We start from the raw sequence: 10,364 nt of genomic DNA, 5'->3' as shown, positions 1-10,364 counted from the left end.
TGCTCCTCATTATATATATATATATATATATATATATATTTTTGCCACACACGTGTGCATGCATGGTGGGCCCATTATACTTTTATTTCTCATCTCATGCATGTAGGCATTCTTTTATTCATCATTTTTTTATTATTATTATTATTTTTTTATTTGTTTATTTTAAATTAATTTTTTTATATGCACGTAATCATTTTTTTTTAATTAGTAATAATTTTTTTAAATTATTATTTTTTTATTTTACTTCGCATAATTTCTTGTGACTTTTCATGCGTACGCCTCAACATTTTCTTTTTTGTAACACATGTTTTCTTTTATGGTAGGCCTCCTTTTCATTATTATTTGATTTATTTGATTTATATTTTTTTTTATTATTTTTTTTAAACACGAATGTAAACTTGCATGTGGGTTATTTTATAGTGGGCCTGACGCATGCAACGTGTTTTTATCATTTCTTATTTTTTTCCCCCGCATGCTGTCCATGCCCATTCACATATCACACTCAATATCTTTAAAAAAATAATTATTTCATAACTTGCAGTCATAAGCCATTTTTTTATTTTGAACCTCGTGGGAAATCATCTTCATCTTGTACGTTCAACTTCTTATCAATACTTGGAGATGCATATACTCAATTTTGAGAATTTAATTTAATTTAATTTAATTTTTTTTTGCATCCACCTAACGATCACAACCACAACGTCACTATTATCATCGTTAGCATCATCATCATTATCATCATCAGCGTTAGTGGCATCATCATCATCAGCATCATCATCTATGGTATGTGGGCAACGAGATCCCCTGGCTTTTCATGTAAAACTTTATATGGCTGTAATGGCATGATTGGAAATTTCTGATAAGTCTTGAGGACTTCATTTTCAGGTGATAATTTCCGTCCATTGCTCTTTTATATATAATAATTTGGTGCTCACCCAAAAGCCTTGGCTTTCCTTCACCAGTGCTGGTAGCTATATCAATTGCATAAACTTCATTTTTCTGGAATTCTACATCATCAAACCTACTCTCTTGACTGGCTACACTAAGTACGACTTTGTCACCATCAATAACAAACTGCTTGAGTTGGTGGCTGATCACCACCTCAATAATTCTATAGTCATAAGTAGCAACAATTTTCTGAATAGCTTCAGTGACATCCTTGTTGTGCTTTTCAGACCTGACAAGCTTCAACGCGACCTCCACTGCCATGTTCACAGCTGCAATCACATCCACAACCCTCCCAGTATCCGACCCTTCATGAATGACATGAGTATGAGTCGCCGCAGCGATGAATCCTTCAATATGACACCCCATGTCAATCTTCACAATATTATTCTCCATCAAGACCGTCTCATCAGTAGGAAGCGGTAACATTGTTAATAGAGATGCATGTCAGGAAGGCAACACCCCTCTCAATCTTCTTCTTCTTCATATTCTTGTACACACTTCCAGCTTAGTCTCTGATAAAGACATTGCCTTTCCCGCAGAGGTCGACGGCCTTGACTTCAGGCTTGCACTGTGATACTGCAAACTGAAGAGTCTTGTTAATGATATCAGCAGCGCTCTTACATTTGGTGATGGCATCAAGGGAAGAAATATCAAGCTCGTTCTCCTACTTACCGGCTTCATCATCTGACACCTCTTAATCCTTGAAGGAGGGATGCCACAAGAATCAAAGCGGAGAGATTGGAAGAGAAAAGATGCAAGTTTAAGGTTTTGGTCTTAGTTCTGTTGGATATCTTGTGAGAGAATGAATTAGAAGAAGACAAAGAGAGCAAGCAGTAATGAAGACCAGAAGCTCAATAGATAAAAGTGCATATAAAAACACATACATAATGACATGCATATATAGCACGTGAACCCACAACGTCCACTAGCTACATTATCTCCACTATATACTCAACTAATTACCAAATAAAGACTAAGTCCATTGACTAGTTATTCTCCATGTGAGTTAATCCACGTCAGCCAGTGCATGAATTAACTCCAACACCTCCCCTTAATTCATAGCTGTAGACTCCCATCTTCATCCTGAAATAACTGAATTTCTGAGCCGATAATGGCTTCGTGAGAACGTCGGCTAGCTGGTCTTCTGAACAGCAAAACTTCAAATCAATGACTTTATCCGCAACTAGGCTTCGTATGAAATGAAACCGTATATCCACATGCTTCGTTCTTCCGTGCATAACTGGGTTTTTGGTTAATGAGATAGCAGATCTATTATCACAATAGATCTCCGTTGCATCTGTTTGTCCTTGGCCCATATTGGTTAGAATCCTTCTAATCCATATTGCTTGACATGCTGAGGAGGTGGCTGCAACATACTCTGCTTCGGTGGTTGATAATGCTGTGATTTCTTGCTTCTTCGAGCTCCAAGTGACTGCGGCTGATCCCATGATGAATACACAGCCTGAAGTGCTCTTTCGATCTTCAATAGATCCAGCCCAGTCACTATCTGTATAGCCATATAATTTAAAGTCATTAACATGAGTATAATGAAGCCCATAACTTAGTGTTCCTGCTATGTATCTCAGCACTCTTCTTGCTGCACCAAAATGATGCTTTGTTGGGCACTGCATAAACCTTGAAATAACTCCTACTGCAAACATGATATCTGGGCGTGTGTGAGTCAAATATATTAACCCTCCAACCAGCTTCCTGTATGATCTTGCATCTGCTTCACCTGAGCCATCATTTAGATGAAGCTTTTCACCTGTGTTCATGGGAGTTGCTGATTGCTTGCAGTGGAGCATGTTGAACTTTTTAAGAAGATTCTCTGCATAGTTTTTCTGTGAAACAAATATTTTACCTTCCATTTGCTTGATTTCTAATCCCAGGAAGTAGTGCAATAGCCCGAGATCAGACATCTCAAAGTGACTCATCATGCTGCACTTGAAATCCTCGATCATATACTTCGAGGAACCCATGTATATGATATCGTCTACATACAGGCAGACTAGCATTAGCTCGTTGTTTCCTTGCATCTTCTTGTATAATGTAGGCTCGCTTTCACACCGTTCAAACCCATGATTGATGAAGTGTTGATCGATCTTGCTATACCAAGCCCTGGGTGCTTGTTTTAATCCATACAAAGCCTTATTTAGTCGATAGACTTTATCTTCATGCCCTGCAAGAACAAAACCTTCTGGCTGCTCTACGTACACTTCCTCTTGTAATTCTCCATTGAGAAATGCCGACTTCACATCAAGTTGATAAATAGGCCACTGTTGTTGAGCAGCTAGTGCGAGAAACAATCTGACAGTTTCAAACCGAGCTACGGGAGAAAAGGTTTCATCAAAGTCCACTCCATGCCTTTGTGAATATCCCTTCGCTACAAGCCGTGCTTTATGCCTCTGAACACTTCCATCTGCACCAAACTTCGTCTTGAACACCCATTTCAGACCAATTGCTTGCTTATCGTTCGGTAAAGGAACAAGATCCCATGTCTTGTTTCTTTGTATGGCTAAGAGTTCATCTTGCATTGCTTGTCTCCATTCATCCTTTTCTACTGCTTCTTCATAGGATGTAGGGTCAGAGACGGTGAGAGCAAAATCACAGGTCTCATAAATCTCCTTCAAGGAACGAACTCTTCTGATAGGTGATTCATCAGTAGAAATAGATCTTGAAGATGAATTTTCTCCTACTGTAGCTGAGCTGGAAGAACCTTCTGTTTGGCCATTTGAATTGCTTGGACTTGAATGTGAATTGCTTGGACTGCTTTGACTCCTTTGACTTGCACTGTTGCTTGAATTGATTGATGGAGAATTGCTAGGTGGTAATGCAACTTCAATTGATTCCAATGGGGTTGTCTGCTGAGCAGGAACTTTGTCTTCACTCCAAACCCATTTAGCATCCTCATTAAATATTACATCCCGACTTACAATGACTTTACAAGTGACAGGATTATATAATTTATAAGCTTTGGACTCTATGCTATATCCAATGAAGATACATTTTTGAGATTTTTTGTCTAACTTCTGATGCTGATGTGAGGGAATTAGAGTGTATGCAATGCAGCCAAAGATACGTAAATGACTCACAGATGGTTGCATACCTTTCCAAGCTTCAAGTGGAGTTCGATTTTGTACAGCCTTGGTTGGTGAGAGATTCAATAAGTATACTGAAGTCGCCACGGCTTCGCCCCAGAATTGATTTGGAAGTTCTCCTTCTTTGAGTAAGCTTCTTGCCATTTCAACCACTGTCCTGTTCTTCCTCTCCACGACACCATTCTGCTGAGGTGTGTATGGGGCTGAGAGCTCTCTTCGAATCCCATTGTCTTCACAGAATTTAGTGAATTCTTTGGATAAGAATTCACCTCCTCTGTCGATACGCAGACACTTGATCTCATAATCACACTGCTTCTCCACTAGAGCCTTGAAGCTCTTGAAATGTTCAAATGCTTGAGCTTTAAATTTGAGGAAGTACACCCAATTCATTCTGCTGTAATCATCAGTAAACAAGAGAAAGAAACGATTACCTCCCAAGCTTTCAGTTTGCATTGGCCCGCACAAATCGGCATGAATAAGCTCCAGAGGTGTTGATGCTCTCCATGCCCTTCCAGATTGAAAAGGTCTTCTAAATTGCTTTCCAAGAAGACAACTTTCACATAATTCTATATCTGTGATGACTGGAAGACCATGCACCATTTGTTTCTGGCTCAATACCTTCAAGCCTTGAATGTTGAGATGCCCATATCTCTTGTGCCATAAGTCAGATTCTTTGGACTCATTCACGACTAACCCGAGATGCTCCATGCTAGCCACTTCAAGCGGAAACATTCGATTCTTTGTCATCTTTATATTTGCAAGTGTATGCCCAGTGTTTTGATCTTTGATAGTGCATGAATCTTTGTCAAACAATACACAGTAGCCACATGCTACCAATTGACCTACACTCAAAAGGTTATGAGCCAAGCTAGGAACATATTGTACATTCTTCAACAGTTTCACCTTGCCACATTCGGTCTTGATTACAACTGTCCCTTTGCCTTCAACTTGCACCTTCTTATCATCACCAAGCCGCACAGTCGATTGCATTGTTTCATCTAGATCGGTGAAAAGTTCTCTTCTGCTTGTCATATGGTTGGAGCAGCCGCTGTCCACCACCCATATATTGCATGGAACTATATCATTATCAGAATCAACCATGAAGAGATTGCTAACCTCTTGTTCTTCAGCTAGGTTTGCAGTCTTCTCATTGAACCAACATTCAGCCTTGACATGGCCAAACTTCTTGCACTGATGACACTGAATGTTGCTCTTGAAGTTCTTTGAGTCATTGTAGTGTTGCCTTGGATCTCCACTCCTTCCTCTGTCTCTGCCATGGTTTCTACCTCTGAATGAGCCTCTAAATGCACCTCTGCCTCGACCTCTGCTTGTGGTCTTATCACCTTTCCCAGCACTGGATATTTCTCCTTCAACTTGAAAGGCTTTGGCTTCTGTCTTCTCTGCCGATCGATTGATTCTCACCTCATGAGCTTGCAAAGAACCACTGAGCTCATCTAGGGAGAGAGTGGATAAGTCCTTTGCTTCTTCAATAGCTGCCACAATATGATCAAACTTTGGAGGCAAACTTCTCAGTACTTTTGCCACCACAGTTTGGTCAGAAATGGTGTCTCCGTACACCCTCAGTTGATTGATCACTTCTAAGGCCCGTGAGATGAACTCCTGCACACTTTCACTGGACTTCATTTGCAAAGTTTCGAACTCTTGTCGCAACGTTTGCATCTTTACAGCAACAACCCGAGAAGAGCCTTGAAATTCAGTTTTCAAGATTTGCCATGCTTGTTTTGCTGTTTTGGCTGCAGCTATCCTCGAAAAAATGGTCTCATGCACCGCTTGCTGAAGAAAGAATAGGGCCTTGGAGTCTTTCCTTCTGTTCTCCTTCATCCGAGCCTCATCATCTCCCTCGGTGTAACCAGTTTCCACAAGATCCCATAGATCTTGGGATTTGAACAAAGTACTCATCTTGATTGCCCAATAGTCATAACATTCACCCTTGAATACTGGTAATGAAGGTTGAGAAATACTCAAGGCATTTCCATTTGTCGCCATGGATGCAAGTGCGAACCTAGCTCTGATACCGGTTACATTGGATATCTTGTGAGAGAATGAATTAGAAGAAGACAAAGAGAGCAAGCAGATAATGAAGACCGAAGCTCAATAGATAAAAAGTGCATATAAAAAAACACATACATAATGACATGCATATATAGCACGTGAACCCACAACGTCCACTAGCTACATTATCTCCACTATATACTCAACTAATTACCAAATAAAGACTAAGTCCATTGACTAGTTATTCTCCATGTGAGTTAATCCACGTCAGCCAGTGCATGAATTAACTCCAACAGAAAGCAGAGAAGTGGGAGGCAATGGAATTTGGCAAGTAATGACCGCAGCAACAAATGATTTAAAGTTAAGGATGGAGGCAGTTGATAGGCGAAGATCAGAAGCACCACGAGCAGGGGCTTGGATGAGAGAGAAACCAGATGCAAATGGTCTCTCTCTGCGAGTAGTAATGTCTTTTGCGCTGGGTCCTCGTGGTGCTTTCGGGGACTGCGTCGGCTTCCTCAGTAATTTTTTTTTCGGCGGCAGTGGACAACGAGCGGCGGCAGTAACATGCTTGGCGGCATTATTTCAGCCATCAAGCAAGTCTCGGTGATAAATATTGACAACGGCGACGTACAGCGGCATGCTTGGCGGCATTATCTCAGCCATTCAAGTATGCTGCAACGATGAATAGCGGCAACGGCGGTGAGGGGCGGCACCGGTGACAACGATTTTATATATATATATATAAGAATACAAGGAGAGGAAGAGAAATATACCTCTTTCTTATTTTTGTCTTCTCTTGTTTCTTCTCTCACTGTTTTTTTTCCCCTCTCTTCTTACAAAGAATCTTTTTTCCAACCCCTCCTCCAAATCATGACGTGATGAGAATAAAATCAAAAATTCAAAATTTAAATTTTTTTTAGTGTGGGATCTTATCTTCTCAGCCAACCCTCCGTCAAATCACAACAACGATCAAATCTAATTTTTTTTTAATAATTTTTTTTTAATTTTTTTATTTATTTTAAAATTTGAAATTTTCTTTTAATTTTTTTTATTTATTTAAATCTTTTTTATTATTATTTTTTTCAACCTCCTTTTAAACTTTGACCGCCGGTTTTTTTTTATTCTCTAGATCATCTCTCATTCTTATCCTCGAGAGATTAGAGATAAAATTTAATTTATTTTTTTTTTATTTTTTTATCATCATCATTATTATTTTTATATATATATATATTTTATATATATATATATATATTTTAATTTCAAATTCAAAATTTTTGAAATTTGAAAATTTTTTTATTTTTTTATTTATTTATTTTTTTTTGTATCTTCCTCTTTTAAAAATTCGTCTGTTCTTATCCCCGTAAAATACAACCTCCCGTGGACTCAATCAACCAAATATAAAATTCAAATTTAATTAATTTTTAAATTAAATTTTTTTCAAAATTTAATTAAATTAATAAAAAAATTAATTTTTGAAAATTTAATTTAAAAATTCAAATTGCCTCAGGATGCGTGTCTGGGATACTTCGAGATTTGCACTTTCTCATGTTGCCTCGAGATCTGTTTTTTATAGGCTATATGAAATTTAGGATCGCCTTGAGATGCGCATTTGGGCTATCCTAAGATTTGAGATTACCTCGAGATATGTTTTCAAGTGCAATTTTGTAAATTTCATTTTTGCCTCGAGATATCAAGGGCAATTTTGTAATTTTGTATTTATGTCTCGAGATATTTTCTCAAGGATGTTTTTTTTTTGTATTTTTGCATTTATGCCCCGAGATGTGTTCTCAAAGGTAATTTTGTAATTTGGTAATTTTGCCTTGAGATACGTTCTCAAGGATAATTTTGTGATTTAAATGTTTTAGATTGTCTCGAGATCTGTGCTCTCGGATGATCTTGCGATTTAAATATTTTAGATCGCCTTGAGATCTGTGCTCTAGGCTGATCTTGTGATATGAATATTTTATATCGCCTCGAGATCTGTGCTCTCGGCTGATCTTGTGATTTGAATATTTTAGATCGCCTCGAGATCTGTGCTCTCGGCTGATCTTGTGATTTAAATATTTAGATTACCACAAAAATGTCTTTTGGACTTATCTTGAATATATCTAAATATAATGAAATTTATTTATTTTAACCATATGTTGTCCCAATTCGATTATGATTTGACTGTGTGTAATTTTTTTTAAATTTTCATTCAATTTTAATCAGGTCATGCAATTTTTTTTTTACATAAACACATATGTTTAATAATGATAGGGTAATATAGAAAATCAGTAAGATACAAACAAAAGAATACCTGTCAACTCGTGTGTTCAAGTAAAGGGTGAGGGTGTGTTGCTTGAGATGGTTCAGCCTTCCGAAACCTAGATAATTCTTCTTCCATGACAGGAAGCCTATCTCGGCCTTCTTCTGCTCCTCGTAGTACACCTACCCCTCTACTGGTTCCTGGTATGGGACCAGGGCAAGCGAATCCACTACTAGTTTATCTTTTCCCAAATCGGTGAGTGTCTTAAGTAATATGTCAACAGCGTGCAAAGCAGCCACTTCCGCTTCTGACATGTCAGAATCATGGGATTCTGTTTCAATAGGATATTTCTTTTGTGGAAGGACCTTTTTTCTTAGAGCTCTCTTACATGTAGCTTTCTTCGGCGGAGACTCTCCTCGGTGGTGGTCTCTTTGGTGGTGTCTTCTTCACTATGGCTCATTTTGGTGGAATTATCTTTAGAGAAAGTTTTGTTATACTGTGTTGATGTGTTTTTGTAGTAACTATGCATCCCATAACACACCTGGGGGAAGTCTCTTTGGCTATTAATGGAATATTTGCGGCCATTGGGGTCTCAGGAGTGGAGACAGTTGGAGGAATTTCATCACGGGGGACCTCCAGCACAGGATCCTCATCTGCGGGGACCGAACTATCATCGGTAAGGACCTCTTTAGGTATAGAACTATCATCAGCAGCGACCTTTTATGGGGACCAAACAGTCATTGGTGGGTACTTGTACTTTATTTTCTGCCTTGGGTTAATGGCTTGCTGTTGGGGAAACCTGAATATCCATGCAAGCAACGGCCTCATGATGTGAAGGAATTTCATCATCAGTAGTCATCTGTGCATCATGTTGGCCAGATCGGCCTCTCTAAGACTGTGCTACCCGCTTGAATCTCGTGTCGAAAGTAGGCGACCTACCTGATGGAGGACGACCAATATCTGTTGGTGTCATATGGGTGGCCGAATCCATAGGCGGTGATGGTGAGTTGCCCCTCTTTTGCTTTGCATCTTCTTTCTCACGATCGTCAATAAGAGCTCGAAAGATCATGAAACTCAATTAAAACTTGCTGCAATCACCGCCGCATGTCATTTTCACTAATTGGAACCTCGTCCGGCTTCTCAACCAACTCTTGACGGTGGTCAATTTTGTTAGAGGTGGACTGGGGGGATTCATCCTCAGTTTGCATCTTTGCTAGGTCGGCGCTTGGCCTCTTCCCAGTGTCGGGTGGGGAGTTATTTTTTTTTTGAAGGCCTTCTCAGCCTAGTAGTTGGTTGTTGGGACCTCCTTTTTGAGTTACCCGGATTGGACAATCTATCAGAGATTTGTTTGCGGCTTGGATTGACATGACCAACTAAGACATTCTCTTCATCTTTCGCTAGCACAAGCTCGTAGAACTTCAAAGAAAACACACAAGAAATATAAAGTTGTCATCATATCATACACAGTTTATATAAAATATACACATAAAATGCTAGATCGTACACAGCAAGGACTATTTTTACATAGGAAACTGTAATATTACACAATAAACTAATATATTACATGCGAACAAGATAGTTTACACAAGAAAAAGATATGTTACACATAAACGATTATCATCCACATGAAATAACTCATTACATCAAAGTAGCAAACATTTTACAAAGCAAGATGAATAACTTACTTGCTTTCCTTTGAGTGATTTCAATAGCGGGCCGATAGACGCCGCCTTTATGAAACTTGGCTTCCCCATAACACATTATATGAGGTGTCTCTCCCATTCATAGTTTCTTCACACTTTCTGTCATCTCATAGAACCAGATGATTAGGGTAATGGAGCAGCCTTTCATGTAGCTTGCAGTGCTATACTATCTTTTACATCGCAGTTAGACATTGCGGTTGTTGTAGCGACATAGGTCATGAGCCACCTATGAGTAGCATGAGCCCAAGCATAACGGCCGAGCAAGGCCAGATAGTCAGCGTATGTTGAGACGAATGTTGGGGCATTTAGAGAAGTATTGGGGAACAAGATCATAGTCATGAAGTACACCATGAG

General features: G+C 39.0%; 1 pseudogene; it reads right to left on the bottom strand.

Annotated features, from left to right (window-relative positions):
- Positions 1-688: 688 nt before the first annotated feature.
- Positions 689-1,834, bottom strand: LOC120265554 (annotated as a pseudogene).
- Positions 1,835-10,364: the final 8,530 nt, after the last annotated feature.

The sequence above is a fragment of the Dioscorea cayenensis genome, chromosome 7 (assembly GCF_009730915.1).
Source record: "Dioscorea cayenensis subsp. rotundata cultivar TDr96_F1 chromosome 7, TDr96_F1_v2_PseudoChromosome.rev07_lg8_w22 25.fasta, whole genome shotgun sequence".
Classification (NCBI taxonomy): Eukaryota; Viridiplantae; Streptophyta; class Magnoliopsida; order Dioscoreales; family Dioscoreaceae; genus Dioscorea; species Dioscorea cayenensis.
Note: the sequence above shows the minus strand (reverse complement) of the source record. Positions and strands in the feature narration are given on the sequence as shown.